This window comes from Pseudopipra pipra, chromosome 5, assembly GCF_036250125.1.
Source record: "Pseudopipra pipra isolate bDixPip1 chromosome 5, bDixPip1.hap1, whole genome shotgun sequence".
NCBI classification, from domain to species: domain Eukaryota; kingdom Metazoa; phylum Chordata; class Aves; order Passeriformes; family Pipridae; genus Pseudopipra; species Pseudopipra pipra.
The window spans coordinates 10,606,440-10,628,925 of NC_087553.1; the positions used below are offsets into that span (position 1 = coordinate 10,606,440).

General features: G+C 38.0%; 1 long non-coding RNA gene across 2 annotated transcripts; it reads left to right on the top strand.

The window, feature by feature from the left end:
- The first annotated feature begins 3,371 nt into the window (after positions 1–3,371).
- On the top strand, positions 3,372–20,772 carry LOC135414097 (uncharacterized). Of its 2 annotated transcripts, XR_010430572.1 has the most exons (3): positions 3,372–3,514; positions 5,702–10,722; positions 17,346–20,772. It is a non-coding gene; the product is annotated as an uncharacterized LOC135414097 (long non-coding RNA). The 2 variants fall into 2 exon arrangements; XR_010430571.1 differs by lacking the exon at positions 5,702–10,722.
- The last annotated feature ends 1,714 nt before the right edge of the window (positions 20,773–22,486 follow it).

Consider the following 22,486-nt stretch of genomic DNA (forward strand, 5'->3'; position numbering starts at 1 on the left):
GAAAGGGGGCTATTTTTTTTCTTGAAGAATGGTAACATAAATAAGTTCTTAAACTAGGCTAGTAGGTTATATACCAGACTGCCACTAATCCTTTTAGCTAATCCATCTATTTTGTCATTCTCACCTGAGAAGAGGTCTTTTTTCTTCATTTCTTACAGAAAGTTTAATGTTGGGGTTTCACACGTTAGAAAAGACTTCACGATGTGTACAACGAGACAAATGTGTGTAATCCTGCTGATGTGAGAACCACTGTGAGGGAGGTTTTGGACCTTGTGGCAGAGACTCCTGTGACAGCCTCAGAGTGAGTCTGCAGGCAAGTTCAGCTCTAGAAAGGCTTTGCATCTAAAATGGTTTGGTTTTAGAAACTATGTACAGACTACTTATTGGAACTAAGTGAAGTATTTAATGAACCTGTCTAATCAGTTATGATGAGAATAGATGATATGAGTTTCCCACCTAAAATGGCAAACCTAAAAAATAAAAGAATCTTTGAGTCCTGGATTATGGAAGAATTTCTAGTTTTTTTAAATCAAGTTTGATTTAAATTCTCAGCAAAAATTACCTTCTAAACATATGTGCAGGATCTTAATTATATCTTTTGAATATGAATTCTGCAACTACCTACAGACTTTTTAGCAAACCCTATAAACTAGGAAATGCAGCAATGATGAGTAATCACTGATATTTCCATATTTTTAATGCTTACATTTCAATTGAATTTATTTACTGCAGTTCCTTACTTTTTCACTCTTACATTTTCTAATTTTTTTTTTCTTTTTGAATTGATAACCTAATAGTCTGAACAGGTCTTGGGAAGGTCCACAGATGTTAGTAAGGGATTTTGATCTCTGGGCATCACAGAAAAGGGACATTTGGAGTGTTCTGCAGAGCAGTAGGAGTCCGTGCTTGAACAGTTAATGGAAACTTGCCAAGGATCACCTTTACTCTTTCCATCCCCTGTGAAACATGATGACAAGTGACTTTATTTGTGGGTCACTTGAATTTCTGGTGCTTCCCTTGTAATATAGGCAGTCTTTCCTCTGCTTTTTTAATGAAAGCTACACTTTTTGTGTCCTCTGCCTTTCCAAAGGACAGTTTTGAAGTTTTCTGTTTGTCATGCTCTAATGTGTCTGTATTAAGTTGTTGGTTTAGACTAGTCAAACCCCGTAGCAGTGCAAGGAATGCAGTGGTGATGGTGCAGAGCTTGCTGTGTGCCAGCTGCTTGGCTATTTACCCAGCATTTTTGGGACAGGGAGTAGCACCCATGTGCCTGCAATTTGCTTTTTTACTTATCAACGTAATTTGTGATTTGCAATTAACAATCCCTGGCCTCTGGTACTGCAACACATGTCCCATTGAGCCTCATCCTTGCTGGGATTATGGTAACCTCTGGCAGAGGAGCAAGTGGGAGGCTGAGAGTGATGACTTCTGTAGCTGTCCCAGTGCCAAATGTGATGCAAGGGGTTGGTTTGAGAACATCTGTGAGCTGCACTTGAGGAAATGACCACTCTGCAGGTATCTGCTTAGAAGAGCAACTAAAAGCACATTGCTCCACTGGGGAGTCCTAAAGGAGATGTGGCATTAGATTTTTTTGTCATATGATATCATTTAATTTAATAAAATAGGCTAAAGGAGAAAAGACTTGTCATGGTTTAACCTCAGACGGCAACTTAGCACCACACAGCTGCTCGCTCTCTCCTCCCTGTGGGACAGGAGAGAGAACTGGAAGGGTAAAAATGAGAAAACTCATGGATTTAAGATGTAAAGCAAAGGCTGTGTGCACAAGCAAAACAAACCAAGACATTAATTCCCCACATCCCATGGGCAGGCAGGTGTTCAGCCATCTCCAGGAGAGCAGGGCTCCATCATGTGTAACGGTGACTTGAGAAGACACTATCACTGTGAACATCCCCTTTTCCTCCTTTTCCCCCCAGCTGATATGCTGAGCCTGGTGCCATACAGTGTGGGATATCCCCGTGGTCAGTTGGGGTCAGCTGTCCTGGCTGTGTCCCCTTCCAGCTCCCTGTACACCCTCAGCTCAGTCGCTGCTGGGGCAGTGTGAGACGCAGAAAAGTCCTTGGCTCTGTGTAATCCCTGCTCAGCAATAACTGAAACATCCCTCTGGTGTTGACTCTGTTTCCAGCACAAATCCAAAACTAGGACAAGTAGCCTAAAAGACCCCCTCTCCTTTCCCACTTTCTGATAAAGCAGCTGAACTTTACATGGAGCTGGACATTCCACAGGCAAATAGATTGCACTATGAATGACTTCATGTAAACATAAAATATTAGAGAAGCCTGGTCCTCCTTTAAATCCATTTCATACTGTGGCCAGAGAACGTGCCAGGTGTGTCTGAACTTTGTCACCTTGAGAAAATCTGGAGTCTTTCCCTTCTCACAGGCCTGATGTTCTTCCTTCCCCATTCCCACTCTCCGTGTTTCCCTGTTTGCCATGCCCTGCTTTATCAGTGTTAGATCAATCTTTCAATGGGAATGAATCTTTGACCGACCTTCCTCATACCTTTTGCTGTGCCATATAACTCTGGCAGGTCTGAAGTGGTTTATGGATTTTATTTGTTTACATAACTCCAGTGTGAAGATTACTCTGTGAAAGTTCTCAGAGCGTCCTGAGCAAAAGCAGGAGTTCAGCTCCTCCTTCAGGACTCTTTATAATTAATGTATTTTGGAAGAAAAAAAAGGTGGGATTTTTTTCTTGTAGGCTATCTGGGAAAGTCTTACTTTCTCACAATAAATATCAGAGTACCTTTCATTTTTGACCAACGAGGTGGCTTACTGACAGGACTCTGGTTTCTGGTGTATGTAGGAAACTCAGGCTGAAACTCATAACCTGTCTATCTCGTTGTTATTACGGGAAGAAATTTAAATAATATATATCTGTTTCAAAGAAGTTGCATAGTTATGCCATTGCCTTGCTCTACTGCAGCATCTGGGATTCATCAAATTATTATACAGCTGGTTAGATGTAAAATACATTTGTGTACTCAGTGCCTGTGTTTTCTGTTTCTGTGAACTGTTGGTGTTTTATTGTCTCTTTGTTTCAAATAAGCAAGTTTTTAGTACTCTATATTTGGATTGTGTGGACAGCTGAGTTTGGCAGCTTACATCATTCTAACCAAATTTCGATTATGGAGAGAATTAGGTTACATTTTATAAAGTGAATCTATAATTCATTTGAGTCATTGTGAGAAGCAACAGATAGTGTTACCCTTATTGGGCATAAATAGATATGTGAAGACAAATAAATATTATTCTGTTTATCCGTTATTGGAAAGAAATTTTATTTATGCTTCAAAGTATAGCATCGCTAGTTTTAATGTTACACTTCAATTACAACTAATTTTGTATCTCTTTTTTTTTTTTCTTGAAGTAGAGGAGTTAATTGCAGAGAAGACTTGATCTTAGAAGCTGAACCAGATGGTGATCTGGCCAGCAGGGACGTGTGCTCCTTCAATCCGCCCGCCTTCCCTCAAACTGAAAGCAGTACATCAACACTGGTAATGCCAACTTCCATGACCTCAGTATTCAATGATGTTTTTCTTACAGTCTTACCATTTTTCAATCCCATAATTTTTTGAAGCCCTGCTCATAATTTTGGAATAGCTGAGAGTTTAGCAAAATGGATTCTCACCAGGGATAGTGATTATAGAATATTTTTGAAGTCAAAGTTGTTTTGACAACATAGGAAAGGTTTCCTTGCTTTCTGTTTCTTATAATGCTTAATACGCTGACAGTCTTTCCTAGAGCAATTCAAGAGTTTAGGTCAAGAGATTAAAAAAAAAAAATCCTCTCAAACTGCAGTACCAAATATTCTATTTGTTCTTGTACTCATGAAACAATTCTTGTTGTCTCAATGCTGGTGGAAGAGTTAAGGAGTCTTTCACTGATTTTGAGCTTCATGAAACAACACCCTGCCTTCTTTGCATCATCAGCCCTTGGGTTAATTACACTGCTTCAGAGCAATGTGGTAATGAAGCTTATGTAGGTTGATGATAAAGGATGTGTTGACCATCAAGAAGAGTATGGGGTTTAAGAGAGTCTTAGATGAGCTTGGCAGGCAGGATCTCAACCCCTACAGGCAGTCTGCTGTGGGATCACATGCCATTTGTGCAGTGATGTGTTTGTTGACAAATGTGACATAAAGAAATTTAGGAGGAAAAAGAAACCACATTTTCTTAAAGTGTTTTAGATCACTTTGTGGTCTAACCACATGCTCAAAAACTTCCTGAGATGGAAACAGTCTCCAGATGACCTACAGGCTTTAAAACTTACCAAAACAAAAAGTTCTCTACCACAAAAGCATTCCAATTGTTGTACTCTGGTTGAAAATAGTTTCTCATCATATGCTTAAATACTGAAAAATGTTCTGGTTCCTTGTCACCTTTTATTCTTCTGCAGAAAATATAAACTTCTTATAGTTTAACATAGCTTTTGGCTTATGGGATAGCTTTGTATACACAGCAATAAATTGGGGCATACAGTAAAACTTTAGGGTAACTTGCCAAATTATCTCCAATGTCAGCCAGGCACAACTGTTTTTCTTGGCATCAATTTCCACAGCATTTAAACAGCATAATGCACATTTCTACCATCTTTTTTCAGAAACAGCATTTTCATTGGAAAACTAATCTACTGTGAATCTGGGGAATAACTGACCACCATGTCCAACAGTAATTTCAATTTAACAATATAATTTGTCCTAGATTTCAGTGGGACTTTGAGGATTTATCACTGAGGCTAACATGGGTAGAGTTTTTTTCTGATCCTTGATATGTATGCTTTCTTTTACAAGTTTCTACCCCGTGAGAGCATCGACACTGTACCTTTCCTTGGGATTTTGGGTTTCTTTGAGCATACAGAATTGTGCAGGTTATATATTTCTCCTCTATACCCTTGTGTCTTCTGTAGTCAGATGTAAATGCACTTCAATTTGACTTACCTGGCTGTAAACCAGGGGGCTGTTAATCTAGATCTCTGCACAGCCTACATCACCTGCTGAAGAAACTTGGCTCTCTGCTCCCAGGACTACATTGTTGTCAATACTGGAAGTAGCTGGTCTCAACCCAGTTTGGGAGAGTTTTCATGAGCTATTCACACCTTTCATTACAGGCTAATATGCCCTTAACTAGTCAAATATTTATTGGAATCCAAGCTAACGTTTGGAGCCTGGTTTTTAGCTCTAGTTCTCTCTCTTGGCAGTTCAAAGGAACCCTAAACGGGATGCGTGTTATGTTTGTATAAAATTATGGAATATTAAGGCAGGAGTAAATGATCAAATTTTAAGGCTTCTTATCTTAACATTGTAGAAGTATTCCCTGCTTATAAGTGCACTTGTGCATCTTGTGCAACCGTCTCAAAGCTTAAATAGGCACAAGTCTTCAAGGTCTGTGTTCACAGACATTAATACACGGCGACCCTTCCCTCTCTCTTTCCCAGTAAGCAGCTGATCTTCTTGTCTCTGCTCATCTGAGAAGATAAACATCCTTCAATCCAGGTCCCTCCAATCACAAGTATAGTTAATATATTTTTCTCCAACTAGCTAGGATTCATTCTAGTCAATAAACTTCATCATTTGGAAGGATTTACCTTTATGTACTTCAAAGATCTTTATTTACCTCAGTTTTATATGTGGCTTCACATCTGCTCCTAAAAATAAACCTATGATTTTTTTTTTTTTTTTGCAGAAATTGGAAGCTAAACTAACAATTCAATAGAGAAACTTCAGCTTTTCTGTGAAGGTGGTTATTAATGATTTAAAATAAAACAACATGATAAGTTTCAAGGTCAAAAAGGATCCACTGTTTTTCAATCTTCTTCAACCTCTCAACTTTTAAAATTTAGGTTGATGGTGGAGGTAGAAACCTATAGAATTTAGACCAACTAGCAGCATACTTTAATTATTTGTGGCTATTTTGTATTCCTTAGAAATAGTCTGTAGACTGCCAGCACTGGATATAAATGCCTTAGAAATGAGAGTTCTGGTTCTTGGGGTCCATTTTTATTTCTTCAGGAGTCAGCCCTTACTTTTTGTCAGTTATAAGACCCTATCTTTAAGTTTTTTAAGCTTAAAAATTTGTACAGTTGGGATATTAGCTATATCCTTCTAGGAGATGTTATTAAGCATCATTATCAGCGAAATACTAATCTTTTTACATCTTTCAGAGTAAAAGACTAAGTATATTACAAACTAAGCAAACATGATTTAAATAATAAAACAACTTGAGGTTTGAAAAACTTTAATGGTTGGACAAACTGTATCTGACCCATATAGTTCTAACACTTGCAATTCTTGAAGATGAAGTGGCTGCTATAAGGATTCTTTTAGTGTCACTTTAGATATTTGTCAGCAAAACAGCATAGGATAGTTCCCAAACTATAATTTATTTCCTTTTTGAAGCAACAAATGCTTTCAGAAAGTTGCCGTGACTGTGGGAAACATATTAATAACACTTCTAAGCAATATTTCAGTTTTTGTGGAACTTTACATCAAGTTCTGACCAGCTGTACTGTTATGTCTGCTAAAAGCTGGACTATAATAAGTTCTGGGGAAAGGGCATGCCTTCAGTACATGCTTATGCCTGTGGTATAAGGTTCTGCTTTCTGCTCCCAGCCTCCCTGACTCTCAGACCTGCTGCACGTAACACCTCTGCGGTTCTGCTGACGTCTTTGCCTGAACTTTGTGGTGTGGTTTTTATACACTTTGTTATAGCTGAACACAATAGAGGTTTGTCTTGGTTTAGAATTCAGTGCACAATTAACTGTTCTCTCCAACAAGATAAACAATACTGGTTAACTATTCCTTTGTGTGTAAAGATAAATCTCTAGACGCAATTCCTGACTCTTTGTGCTGTGTGATACGTCAGCCTGAATACGCAAAGAAAACAGAGCAAGAAATCATGCCCACTTTCCCACTTGCATTTTTTTTTTTTTTAATGAAAAATGTGGGAAGTGAATTAGAGGCTACATTTTCAAACTTGATCTTTTTAGGGTATTATTTCACCAGGCAGATTCTACGCAATTAGGAAATGAATGGACAAGTGTATTGGCAACAACCCGATTTGCCACACTGGTTTTAGTAAGAATTTCTGTGCTAATTATTCTGACTTAATCTGCAAGTTCACATTTTCTACCCAGAAATCTATTGATCCTTAGAGTTTGTTGCTTTTGTCTCATCATAGAGAATCTATGAAGATGGAAGGTGCACATCTTCCAACAGAGTCTCTATTTGGAATATGAATTACCAAGTGCAAACAAATATGATGTTTGGAAAATTGCAAGATCCATTCCAAACATTTTACATACTGTTGGGCCCTACTGACCTTTTTTTTCTATCCTTGACAAAGCAACAGTTTGGGTTTAGTGCTCATTATTTCCTTTGTGAACTGCTGAGCAGTTTTGTATCTCCTTGTGTAAATCAAACCAACGTAACACTAATGAAATTCTTGAATACTCTTCCCTCCTCCTGTTGTGACTCTTTTTTTCCCTGTGTCCTGGATTTTTATAGCATAGAATTACAGTATGTGAAATGTGAAGCAGATATGCAACATACAGCAAGTTTTGGTATCCCTCAAAACAGAGGCTGTTCAATTACTGATACAGAGCTTGCACTAAAAGTTAATCTAAAAGTTTCAAAAACTTGCCACGCACTGCTTCTTTTCATATATCTTTCTCTTTTTCACACCATCCATATTAATACCTAGGAATCTCCAATGGAAAAAAAGGCATTATTTATCTTCTCTTCCATTTTTTCTGCAACAGGATCAGATGTGATTTTTCTCTAAGTAATACATCTTGCTTCAAAAATACACATATCTCTTTTTATGTTGCCATTGATTTCAAAGGAGATAAGGCCTTTAATGGAATCCACCACTGACCTGAGACTTCTGAAATATAACACACGCCCTCAAGTTGACCAAGGGTCAAATACACTCCTGTGCAGTGGGTTAGCACAAACCTTATCACTGTAAGTGCCTCATAAATCTTGAAAATAGGAATTTTCTCTTTAGGGGCATAAATTTTGCCTAACTCTAGGTACACCTTGTAGTGAATGTAGATGTTTGGAAAGGTCTTTGATTACAGTTAAGAAATTGAGAACACCACAGGTACGAATATTGCAATCCAGTCTTTATTATCCAGTGTTCATAACACTGATTTATTAATGAAGCTCAAAAGAAAGAGATGTGACTTAATATGTTAGATAGTAGCTGTTCCTAGTGTAGATTTACCATTGTTTTGTGCGTAACCAGGGTGAGTCACTTCACTTTTGTAGGTATGAAAAATATAAAATAGTGTGCACGAGAATATTTCCTTTGTGCCTAGTGTGGCAACAGAATAAAGTAATATTAGTTACTAATCAATTACTATTAGTTAATGCATCTGCAGCTTTATAAGGTGTAAGTAATATACAAAAGCAGCTCTATGGAATTTTTCCCTAAAGGCATAGAAAGCCATATCTACTTTGGATGAGTTCTATTTTCTCCATGTCAGCTGCTTTAATCTTAAAGCTCTGGAATTCAAGCTGTGTTTATGGATTACCACTGATCACAATCTGTAAGACTTTTATATCCTTGACTATGCAAACTTAATTCTGGTCCTATGTTTCTAGAGAAACTGCTTGTGGAAGCAAGATTTAAAATTTGTTTTCCATTAGTATTTAAGCTCGAGATTAAAATTCACACTAATGAAATGAAGATGTACAATTTTACTTAGAAGCTGGATGTGGGAGGATCACTAAGCTGGCTAGAATTAAAAAAAAAAAACAACCAACAACGAAACCAAAAACCCAAAACAAACAAAAAACATAAACAACCCCCCAAAAAAACTAGCACTAACTGGCAAATATTTCAGAAAATAGTCAGACATTGCTTATGTGGGTCTAGCAGACAATTTAGAAACAGAAAGTATTGTCATGGGTTTTATTACTCTCCCCTATCATCTGGGGGTTCTGTTGGTGATTGTTTGTGTGAGGCTGGATTTTACATTCAAAGTGATCTCTGATTGTAGAGCCACAGACTCAGTAAAGTTAGAAAAGTTAAAGTTAGAAAAGGCCTCTTTGCATGACCCCAAATAGGGTCACCTGGAGCAGATTTCCCAGGACAATGCCCACTCAGATTTTCAATATCTCCAAGGATGGAGACTCCACAGCCTCTCTGGCCGACTTTACAGTGTTTGATCACCCTCTCAGTAAATAAGTGTTGTTTTGTATTAAGATGGAATTTCATGTGTTTGGGTTTGTGCCCATTGCCTCTTGTCCTGTCACTGGGCCCTACAGAGAAGCATTCTGGCTTAATCTTCATCCCATGGGCTGATGCCTGGCGTTATTCCTCCCCAGACTTGGCACTTCCCTATGTTCAATTTAATGAGATTTCTGTAGGCCTCTTTCTCCAACCTATCCATGTCCCTCCAAACACCAATATAACCATCTTGATCACAATTTACTCCTCTACTTTACATATAATTTGAAAACTCACTGCAGATGTACTCTGTCCAATTTTCCAGGACATTAAAGAAGAGGTTAAATGGCAAGGACATGGTATCAACCCCGAGACACACCACCAGTGACTGGCTTCCATCTGGATTTTCTGTGACTGATTATGCTTCTCTGGGCTCAGTCATTTAGCCAGTTTTCAATCCACCTCCCTGCACTTATCTAACCTGTACTTAAACTATTTATCTATGGATATGTTATGTGAGAGAGTGTCAAAAGCCTTGCTAAAGTCAAGTAAACATCATCCATGGCTCTCCTGTCACTCACCAAGATAGTCAAGCTATCAGGCTGGTCAGGCATGATTTACTCTTACCTGCTTCTGACTGCTCCTGATAACCTTAATATTCTTCATGTGTCCAAAAAAGGTTTCCAGGATTATTTGCTTCACCAGCTTCAGAGGGATGGAGGTGAGGCTGACCAGCCTGTAGTTCCTTGGATCCACCTTCTTGCTCTTTTTGAAGATAGAGATGATATTTGATTTCTTCCATTCCTCAGAAACCTCTTCAAATTGCCATAAGTTTCAAAGATAAGCAACAACATCAGCCAGCTTCCTCAGCTCTCATGGCTTCATCCCATCAGCTCCCATGGACTTGTGTGTGCCCAGTTTGTTTAAGTGTTTCCTAGCCTTGCCCTCCTCAATTGAGGGTAAGTATTTCTTGCTCCAAAAATAAGTCCATTAAAATTAAGATAGAGCAGCATACTGCCATCAGTATTAAGTCCTTTGATTTTAATCTAATGGAGCATTCTGATTTTGGTTTTTTTCCCATCAGAACAAACCTGGAAGATGCTGAGCATCCAAAATTCCACAGGCATTTTCTTGGCATCTGAGTTCTCAATAGCATTATGTAGGATCAGCCTCTCCAGAATTGTTCATAAATTTCCTGTATAAACTTGAGGAATAAATCTTGGAGATATGACATTCATTTTGTTTGTTATTTTAGGCCACTTTATACTTGATCTGATCTTCAAGGTCAGTGTTCTTGTCTCTTTTTTTTTTAAGATAAACAAATTTGTATCCTTTTTTGACCAGGACATCACATCTCAAAAGTATGTGCGACAGAGCTGCAGTTTACATTTCATCTGCTTCAACAGTTGGTTCTGACAACTGCCAGGAAAGGAGCATGGCGTTGTTCACTGCCTGGATTTATGGCTGTGCCTTCATCCTTTCTGTAAGTCCATGTTGCAGCAATGTCCTGGGAAAGTTTTTATCTGACGTGGGTAGGTGATAACACAGTGGTCACACCAATGTGAAAAAATGGGGATGTTAATGTACCCATAGCAGGGTTTGCCAACAAACTGTTGTCTTCCCTCCACGCTGTGTCTGTGCTCTTTACCAAGAACCTTCCCACTGAGGGATATTCTTGCAATATTCTAAAATTTCCACATCAGGCCTTTAACAGAAAGAATTAGTGACAGTAATCCAGGCAGTTTGCATGTGCCTCGATATATTTATACTGCAGTTTTTGTTTGTGATCTCCTTGTGGATTGTTTCGTTAATCTTCTCTCACTTTTCAGTCTACCCATTATCACTTTCTGGAGATTTCCCATTGTTTGGTCCCCTTGGACCAAAAATTTAGGCTAAAATCTTGGTCATTAAACACAATTTCTGGTGGGAAATGCAAAATTTTGGAAATTCCCCAAATGACAAAAAGTCTGCAAATTTTCACAGGTCATTGTGATTCGTTGTTTAAATGTATTGTGTGTATTATATGTAATATAATATTATTTAAAGGACTAGTGGCACAAAAGGGATCAAAATTACAAAGTCTAATCTATACACTTTCTTTAGAAAAATTATCAGAAACTCTGTTTCATTTGAACACTTTTGCTGTTGAAAAGTTATTAGAATTGGTATGTGAATTGCAGTAATTTCTTCCTGGGAAACTGATCCTTTAAAAAAACTATCATTGTTGTTTTATCAGTAGCAGCATTTGCACAAGATTTTGCATGATTTTTCTGTCTTCTGATTGGTGAGCAAGTAAAGTTAGCAAAACCAGTCTGTTATTTACAAGGAGTTTTGTCCTAACTCTGTAGTCTGTTCTTTCCCACTTCTCTCAGCTTTTAAAAGAAATTCTAGGTATGTTAACAGAGGTCATTTCTCTGGGACACTGTGCCGGGAAGAGCTGGCAATCTAAACAAAAAAGGGAAACGAGGGTAGAAATGTTAATGTCACCATTTTACTAATGGAGTTTTGATAAACACACTGAAGTCACCGATTAACCTTGTCACAGAGCCAGAAACTGAACCCTGTGACCCACTCCCTGGGTCTAGCACAGTAATACCATCTTTTAAGAAGGAGTTTTGCCAGAAGTGACAGTGAACAAGAGGCAGTAAAAACGAAGCAATTTGTTGTTTATTTCCTTATGATGGCTTACATTTTACAACTGTAGCACCAATACTGAAATTCACTTCCAGCCATCACAATGAATAAAGCCATTTTCAATAGCATAGACATATGTCCATTATCAGGCAATAGACATAATCTATTTACCATTTAGGCTAATTTCATTTCATTATTAAGACATTTACATAACATATCACCTTTTTCCCTCCCACACAAATATTACTAGTCCTGCTCTGACAAAAGTAGTTAATGAAATACTGGCCCATATTTCAAACTGTAAATAGGTTTACTTATCTAATTCAGAAAGCTGCCATTGCCATCGTAGAGAAGCAAAGAGAACTTCCTTCTATTATTTGTAAACTGCAGGAGGCTAAATAATCTCTTACATTATAAACAGCACTCACACACAGATATTCACATACACTGCAAAAGAATTCATGCTTTGTCTGGAGTAAAATGAAGTCCCAGAGGTAATTTCTGGACTGTGTGGGAAATAGTGCCTCCCGCAGAAAATTTATAGCCATGATTGTTTAATAGAAATGAAAAATATAGTGTTAAATGTTTTTAACAAAAGCATTCAATTGTTTCATATTTTTCATCTGACTCTTACCGCTGCCAATTTGTAGAAATTACAAATCCTGGACCAAGTTTTAGGTCACTTCACAGGAACTAGTTTAACTAATTCCAATATATTGTTTTGGTCACATCATAAAATTATTCATTGAATATACATTTAATTTGAATTTATTGCTGGCCTACACTGAAAATAATAGAGTTTATACCAAAGCTCATAAAAAGCCATTTGGGAGTAGTATTAGAAGACACTAGAGAATTTTTTTATTTCAGTTTATAACTGACAGGAAGAGTTGTCTGAGGAACAGCAGATTATTAGTCTTGAGAATGATCTTTTCAACCTCTATTTAGGAGTAGCTGAATGCTGTAGGTGTGATTACCAAACAAGCAAAAGCCTTCCACTGCAGATCCTGAGGCATCCATTCAGTTCTTGTCCTGGGCTGATACCACCAGCCTCCTCACATGACCCTGCTGCAGTTGGACTGGAGGCTTCACATTGATCAGACACGGTAACAATTATAAGCTCCCTTGCCTGCTGTTTCCTATAGAAGCTGCCACGGGCACGCTCAGCCTAATGAGTTTTCTCATCTGTTATGATGAGTTTCTCATCATCTGCATAGAAAAGGGGAAACTCTGAAGCGAAATTCAAATTTCCACTCATTTTCTTTAATCAGAACGGGGTTTTTTTTTCTGAAAAGAACAAAGTTTGATTTCCCAACCTGACTGCTCTCTGAAAAAAGCCCAGAAATAATCCTGTATGACCTATCTTTCTCTCTGCTTATCTCAGAGTCCTTTGCACACTTTCAGGGAGGTGTATTAAAACCCACTCTCTTACCTTTACTGTCTTTCCCCTTTCCAGCTGTCCTTCCCTTCTGAGATCTCTGATAAGGTTTCTTTGGAGTTTAGGGGGATTATCAGCAGGTGCACAATTTCCCTTTTGCTTTAGCTTCTCTGTCAGTAAAAGGAGCATAAATACAGCTTGCCTTTTCCACAGCAGCTGTGAGCCAAAAGCTCATGCTTATAAAGCACGTTAGGCTGGGTACATGCTAATGTCAGATAAGGGTAGGTGGGTGATTGTTATTTCTTTGGCTTAATTGATAATAGGAATAATTGAAAGTGAAGATAAAATTTAACCCTTTGGACTTATGTAGATTTGAGAGGCTGTATTGTTTTCATCCACTGACTCTGATGATGTGAGTTTTATCCCTGAGGAAAAAAAAAAATTGATCCCAGCAGCAACACTGAAGAGAAATCCTTTGATATGCAGGGGAAAAAAAGTCATACATGCCCTTTGAATCCTCTGTCCCTTTCTCCTCCAATCTGAATTCACTTTTCCTTTGTATAAGACTGGCATTAAACAATGAAAACCTCGAGACACTTGTGGTCTTGCAGTCACCATTTAAGGGATGCTGGGAGCGAGAGAGAAGCACTAAATTGCTTGTCTAGTGATAAGCCAAAGCTATCATTCACTACATGGGTTTTGGACCAGGCAAGGGGTTCATTTTAACTCTGTACTTGCAGAGATTCCTCGTAGTATGTTTTCTACTGCATTTCAATCCCTTACTATTAACCAATGATGCCCAGAGCAGCTTTTTTTTGTTGTGCTTTGAGGAGAGCTGGGAACTGTAGATGGATGATGCAGACACAGCCAGGTATTTCCCTGCAAAATATCTATCCAACAGCTATTCAGCTTCTCTTGTTTAGCTAAACTAATAATTTAAAGATAACAATCAGACATTTTTCAGCAAACCCCTCACTGAAACAATTGCATGTTTCATAGTTTCCAAAAGCTTCCGCAAAAGTCAGCAGATTTATGATTTAAAGAAAAACACCCTATCACATTCAACAGCTTGCAAAAACAAACTTCCTCCCAATTTTGACGTTCCCTGATCACAGTGTAACCTTGTTTAAAGGGCAATTACTGGATAAGACCTTTGCAACTGTTTAGTTGAAAGCTTAATGCTGTCTCAGTGAAATGTTCACAGTGAGTATCTGCTGCTACTCGCTCTCGTGGTGCACTTGAGCTCCGCTTGCTCACAGCAGCTCATCGCGAACAGGTTGTGAAAGAGCTGACCTTTAGCAAAGAGGAAATAATCCTCAGCCCTTGAAGACACAGAAACTTCCACAGAAATTAATCATCACTTCTCTAGTAACTTCTTTAGGGGCTGGACTGTGCTTTTGGGACCCAGCCCTAACCTCACGGGGTCACAGTTCTTCCCACGCGCCACTCCTGGGCTTGAGAAAAGGAACTGCGAGCAGATCTGGAAAAGGAGCAGGTTTTTTTCTCTCTGGGTAGCCAATTCAGTCTCCCAGGTGGGAGTATTGCCATGATACTCTCATTTTTTTACTCGATGATTCTAAGTGATGTGAGGAAAATACAGCACTAGAGCCAACGCAGTGCGTGGTTAAAGCTCGTCTGTGAAGTCAATGGGGTCTTCACCATTTTCTGGCTCTTCCTAATTAAAAAAAAAAAAAAATTATATTTTTGTTGCATAACTAATCTTTATTTTCCTAATGCATGCATTTTTCAGGTCCCAGTGTTTCCCTGTCCCTTATGGACTGGGTAAAATAACAGTGCAATCAAAAATGCTTTCAGTTGCTCAGCAAACCATAGCCCATAGAATGCTGCATACTACTTAGGAATATAACCACAGAAAAATCAGGAAGCTAGGACATCTCTCAGAAAACATAACTAGACTCTATTTCACTTATTCTCTGAGGTACCTTTAAAAATTCAGTTATGTAATAAATGTGGTCGGGAATTATTTGTTGAAATGGTTTATATGTGTGTTGGAAAGGGGCACTTCATCAGAACCACAACTCGTTTGGTTGTTTTTTTTTTTTCTGAAATGTTATTCCAGTTTCAATAAAACTTTCCACAACACAGATACTTAGAGTCCAAGGCACAATTTGGTGGGACTGGAGCTGGAGCTGGTAGCTGGGGGTGTCTGTCCAGGAAAAGTTGTTAACCCAGAGGCTGCAGTGTTTGCATAAAATGTAGCAGAAACAAATCAATGCACTTTGCCCATAATTAGAATCTAAAAGACAATGTGTAGTGATGAGAAGATGAATGTAATGGAATAGCTTTCCAACAGGAGTAGCAAAAATACTCATCTGACAAGGCAAAGGTCCTATTTTAATTAACAGAGGGCTTCATAAACTTCTGTTTGTGCAAGGGATTATTTATTTGTTTGCCTGGAATTGCAGAGAGGGAAAGAGAAACACCAGCAGGCCCATTGAAATCTTGTATTTTAAAAAAGCCCCTAAAGTCTTTTCATCTTGCTGACATATGGTAGCAGGTTTTGAGCTTAAGGTGAGATGGAATAATAAAACTGTTCCCTTTGCAAATTTATTTGTGAACTCAGGCCTCATACAAGCATTGAACTAGTTGCCCAAATGGTAGCTAAGTTATAACATCTAAATTTTGTGCATTTTCATGCAGTTGCATTCCTAGTTATACTTGCATTTCTCAGTGTACCAAAGCCCAGGGACAGGGAAAATGTGACAAAGAGCTGCTGTGAGGAACCGAAATTATCAGCTTAAGTATCCTGAAATGGTCTTCATCAGCAAAAGATTCTTTAGTGTCTCTTTTCTCTCTTTTTATTTCTAGGCTGAAATATGTGCAAAATTTTAAAAAGTAAGGCATCATATTTTCAGCAGGAGAATCTGTGAAAACCTTGAAAGGTACAGTGCAGTAAGGCATATGATATTTCCTTTCTGCTCCTTTGAAATTATAGACAGAAGTAAAAACTTGTTCTTTATGTATTGCGAAATTTTAGAATTTAATAAAAACAACCTGGTGTTGTTAAAAAAAGAAAAATAATACTTAAAAATTACAGTAGTTCCCAGTGAACATAATTGTCATCACCAGGCCAAAACCAACTCTAAAATTGACAGGTCTGTCAATTTTAAGATGAGAGAACCTGAAGTCATTTGAATTTTAGGCAAGTAATAGAAAATGGCAGATGGTTTTTTTCCTGAGAAAAGAGGGGGTTAAGATCTAGATAGCCTATTCTGATAATGACATATTAAATAGAGTACTTATTTTCAAACTGATGCAGGAAAACATGAAGATCTACAATTAATTAATTAATTAAAAATAGTTACAGGTGCATCTAATCTGCTAGGTAGTTTGTCATTCACATTCTATAAAACTAAAGAGTTCTAGCACCTAAAATGCTAACAGAGTGAAATGTTACCTGATAAGATGTACCAACAAGCACTTATAGAATTGGGTGCTGGATAAGGAGAATCAAGGTCTTTAAAAAAAATTGTGACTATTAATGAACTCTCATTTTTCTGTCACCTTTGAACACATGGTGGTATTATCCTGACAGGATACAGAAGAGCTCATTCCTTCTGACATGATTTATGGGAGATCAGTTCCAGTAATGTGTCCTGGTTGTATCAGTTTTAGCTGATAGAAGAAAAAAAGTAAGATTTTACCATGCTTTCAACTTTGTCAAGAGACCAGAGGGAAAAAAACCCCAAACAACCAAAAAACTATCAAGGGAAATTTGTACATATTATTTTGAAGATGTGCTTTAGGGCTGGGGTTAGTTTCTCTGTCTCTCACTATGTCACACAAGGAGCCTAGATTAGTTGTAGGGCTTCACAAGGGAGAGGTGTGCTCCCTCCAAAGATATGCTGCTTGAAATCCAAGAAAGACCTTCTTTCATTTTGGATTCCTTGTACTTTTGAAGGGGATGGGGATAGGGGAAGGGAAAGGCATTCCTAAACAGAAATTCCCAAACTGTGATTAACCAGCCACATAATTGATGGTGGTAGCATTTGGCACTGAAAAAAAAAAAAAGATATTATAACCATACATTAGTATGGGATAGTACTAATCCTAGTTCAGAACTTACTGGTGAGGGACTGCAGCTGTTTATTTTAAAATCTGTTTGTTTGTTGAATCTTGCAGGATCCTTCCCATTGACATGAGGAAAGGGTTGTGTTTGAGAGAAATGTCCATCTAAAGGGGACCATCAAGGCACCACGTCAGGGGCTTGGAGACCTGTGCTCAATTTTCACCTTTGACAAGTTTTTCTTGACTCAGTGTGAGCGATTTGCTTTTCCTTGGATTGCATCTGCACTTAGAAAATGAGCCCACTCCTGAACAAAGGTGTTGAAAGACTACATTAATCTTTGTGGGGTGCTCAGACACGTCACACTAAGTACCTGGATAGATGGCTGACAGCCAAGATGAGGCAAATTACTAATTGCTTTCTTTCAGCTCAGGTTTTTGGGTTGCTTTGTAATCCGTTGTGTGGGAAGACACCAAGATACATGTGTTAACTATTAAATATGAGGCTGTAAAATGTAGATTTGTCTGTGACAGAGCCATGACAGAATGACAAAGAGAAGCTTCCCTTTTCTGCTCTACTATTTTTCTTCACACAGCAGGATGAAGGTTGGTTACATGAAGATTTGAACAACATTGTGCAGAAGAAAATGAGAAGAAAAATCTGAAGAATTCTGTCAAGAGTACCTTTCTGAGATGTGATCCGTCTCCCAAATAAAATTTGTAATGGGATATAGTAACACATGAATTTCCTTGTAATTCATGTGTTACTATACATGAAAATTAAGCAGGCAATTAAAAGCTGAGCCAGCTTTTAATTGCCTGCTTACAAAGATTTGAATTGGACTGGAACTGATACTAATATCTCTTTCCTTTCAAGGATATCTATTGTGTACATTTTCTTGAGTGACTGCCCACTGTGCTTTTGTATTTTTGTCATATGCTATCATCTGATTTGTTTAATTAAGTACTTTGTAGGTGTTCCTGTTCCCCAGGAAAAAAATCCCCAGACTCAGAACAATACATAATCATGCTTCTGAAAAGTAATTGTATTTTTTAAAAGGTAAATGGTAAGAAAACGAAAGAAACCAAGAATACCTGTAGTGCCAATTCCATAGATGACTTCTCACAGAACTATTGCTACAACATAGGAAAACTGAAACACCATTTTTGTGCTAAATATTAACAGCAGTAACACTGTTACTCTGAAATGTTGACCATGTGAATCCAGAGGTAAATGAGATATATATATATATATATATATGTTTGGGCTTTTGACCTTTTCAGTATTTGTTTGCCATTTCATTCTCTCACCTATAACCTGGAGATTTATGGCAGAGTAAACTTGTTAATCCTAACAACCATATTTTCATTTGGAAGCTGGACTGACCGTCAGCAAACATCAAAGGAACTCCTTGGTTTTCAAGGGACACCTGTTAAAAGGGAAGGTTCATGCGTCACCCAGCACTGCTGGAGTAAAACATGTTTACTGTGCTACTGATGGTTGTTATCACTTGGAAACCTTGCAGGTCTCCTCAGACACTGGGTAGATGAAGAATTAAACCCTCTTCAGGTGTGGGGGGAGCATGTATCTTCTTGGCTTGGGTTTCAGCAAGTTCTTCATATTTTGTATTAGTCAAAAGTATCTTTTAGACCTAGGTCTGCTGCTCCTCCAAAGACAAAGAGTCTTTGCAAAGCTGACTGGAGCTGGCTGATGTGGGTGAGTGTGCCTCACACCATGGACCCGGGCCAAAGATCATTAAAGCCAACTGTGATCTTTCCACTGACTTCTGTGCATTTTGCCTCAGATCCTCGGGGCAAAATAGTGCCTCTGTGAGTCACACAAATGCATTTTGCCCCACAATTAATTAAAATTATTTGAATTCATGAGACTTCTCATGAGATCAAAATGGTAATCAGTATGAGAGTGAGCAATGTTGTCATTATCACTATGTAGTCCATGTTTTACATTTTTCCTTTGACTTCTGTGTTATTTTATGATCAGGAAGTATCAGTTTTATTTTGGGAGTATCCTGCCTGATTGTGTCTGTGCAGTGTGCATTCGTTTAATGTTTATGCATCAGTTTGTGAGGTTTAGTTGAAGATGAAAAGGTATATCTTTTTAAAATTTCAGCAGTGTTAGTGCAGAAGGAAATCATACAATATTGCAAAAATGTATAAGATTTAAGGCACTAGAATTAGAAACATGATATTGAAGTAAGTGGTCTGACCTTTAAAAAATTCAGTCCTTTGTATACTTGGATAATAATTTAAATTTTTGTGTCTGAATGCACCTTTTAAAAATGCTCTTTTTTTCATGAAGATTAAGTATCATGTCAAGAAACAGCTTGGGACTTGACAGGCCATGCATTTTATGTTCCATTTACGTGCAGGATTTCTAGGTGCCAGACCCTACACTTACAGAAATGAAAGTTGATTCTCTTTGGTGCCAGCAGTGTAAGTATTCATCTACATGTAAAACTATTTCATTTTGGTTTTTTTTTTTGTCTAACTATGCTCTTTAAAACAAACAGCTTAATGCAGCATCACCTGTGAAAAAATTCAGTGGGGAATGCCACCTACACTCCAAATGTTATCCCAAGAGAAGTGTGCCTTATGCTTTTACAAACTGCTTCAGGGTGGCTTCCCAGACAGACCAGATTATCCTGCTGCTCAAGTGCTCCAAACCATCCTCCTGTCTTCTGTGACTCTTTTGACCTTTGCCATCCAGGTGACCCCAGCATGCAACAGCATTCCCAAGCTTGCTTGGATCCAGGTGCTACACAAAGGACTGGTATGACTTCACTCCAGAGTAGGTGGCACGTGTCTCTGGGAGTACTTGAGCAGCTCCACACTCTTCCCACGCTCATGTTTTCTGCCATCCACGCTGCACTGACACTTTCTGGCAGCTGCATAGACCTGCCTGCCAAAGCAGGCCATCCTGTGTGAGGGCAGCATCCAATAATAATATTCTGTGAGATCCGCTTCTGGTTATAAACAATTTGCCACAAAACCAAAAAGTACCTACTGTTCTCAGAATTTTTTTTTTCCCCTCCTGCAAATTCATGCTTCGTTAATCTTCCTAGTTTTCTATCAGTTTGTTTTTCAGGAGTTTGTTTAATTTATGGGTTTATTAATTTTCCAAGAACTTTTGCTAGTAGCATGATTTGCTTGTGTTTTTCCAGCAGGAAATGAAATCAAGACTGGTGAATGATGCCAATTGTCAAAACTTTATTAACAGCAGAGAAATGTTTCTTGGAGAAAAGTTGAGTTTTACCACCTGTGTTCTCAGTCCTGAAGATAGTTTTCTGTGAGGACTTGGGCAAATCTCCTCACAGCACTCCACCTCTGCGCAAAATGGGGATAATGCCTTATCCAGTCTAGAAAAAACACAGTCGAAAGTACAAATGGAAAGCCTGATGATAGAAATGAAAACTGTTCTAGCTGACACAGATCTTGGAGCCTTGAGGTTTTTATAATTAGCTTTTGATGTCCTGTTCATGATTCTCCGGAGTTTTAAAAAAATAAATTAAAAGAGTAAACCAAACTGAACGTGACAGAATCCTTCACTCACTTTTCACTCGGACAATAACTGAATTGTCAGCCAGAACTTGCTTACGTGCATGCTGAGCAAAAACTATTAGGAGTCCCTAGAGGGATAAAACATTTTTCATTGTAATCTGTGAGAGTGTCTTCTCTGACATCCACTGGCTTAGATGGGTTGCACTGAGTTGTATGGGAAGAGAAAAAAGAAAAGGCAACCAAAACCCAAACTCAAATACTACATTACTCAATGAAAATTTTGCTTTCAAAGGTTTTAAGGGTTACCCATGTTACAGAATGGCAGTTGTTTCTTCCACCTGAATAGTACAAAACATCTTTTATCAAGATAATGCTAGCAAAAATAATTTTTCTTTTATAAAACATGCTAGTTCTACTGTAGGGTATTGGTTTGGTTTGGTTTGGTTTGTCTTTTTTCCATGCTTAACTTAGAGTTATCCTTTTTAGAATTAAAACTGGTCTCCTGATACAAGCAGAGGAATAGAGTTATGTTCTGCCTTCTGGAGTTTGTGCCTTGATTAACAAATGCAGGGGAAAATGGAAGGATGGTTATCATCCAATACAGCAATGGCATAGTTTGAAGCTTCAAGAGTGTTAAGAGATGGACAAGGGCCTCACAGTGATAGAATAGCTTTTTTAGCAAACTCCTCAACAGCAGTATGCTGGCTTTATTAAGATAAACTGAAGGAGATAATAATTGGAACCATCTGTATCCTTGACAAAATAGAAGAAAGAAAAATGTTTGAAGGAGAGATAGAATCAAATGAAAAGATTGGGTCTAACACATATTTAATATGATGCTGACAAGCCTGAGCAAATGCACTGGAACTTGAAATATGATCCCAAAAAGCTTTAAGTGAGGTTCTGAAATTGAAAATTATAAAGCATATCTTATAGACTGACATACAAACTCTTTGAGGGTTTGGCATCAAGCCATCCAAGTATTGAATATAGAGCAGATGGTGAGGGTGTTACAACTCTCAATCTGCTAGAGGTAATATTTAAGAAAATTAGAATAATATTAATCTTAAAAACAGTGTTAAAATGATACTTTTTCTTCCTGACACTACTAGCAACAAGAAAAAATATGAATGCAAGTTCTAGTCTTTCCTTTCACTAGAGAGTTTTTCTTGTCTTTACTGGGTTGACTCACAAAGTGTCTTTTTATAACAGGTTATTTGGATTGCATTTTCTACATATAAAACTTTCTTCTGTAAAATGTGTGTTTGCATTCCTGGTTTATTATGCTCCCATTGCTGTTCCTAGTGGGCCTGTAATGTTTACAGGGTGAAAAGAAGAGGGAACTTGTTTTTAGTACTATGTGCTTTGTGTCATTTGACACAGAATGAGGGAAGACTGATTTGGGTGTGAAAGTTGTGCGTGGCAGGCCTGAGATAACATGCTGCTATAATACCTACAGGGAGGAAGCAGTGAGAAAATCCTTGGAGCTCTGTATAAACAAAGTCAGGATTTTGATGGTGGTATGTGGAAATTCACATTTGCTCTCTACAAGAAATGTCTTTCTCCTGTAAGTTTTGGAAAAAAGCCATGCAGGTAGTAATATTTTTTCCATACCAATGGATCCCAAAACACCCTATAAAAGCATACATATGTAGCAAAACAAATATGCCTCTGTATGGGCTACAGCATAAACCACACAGATAACTATTGCAGAGCAGACTTGCAGATACAAGAATATT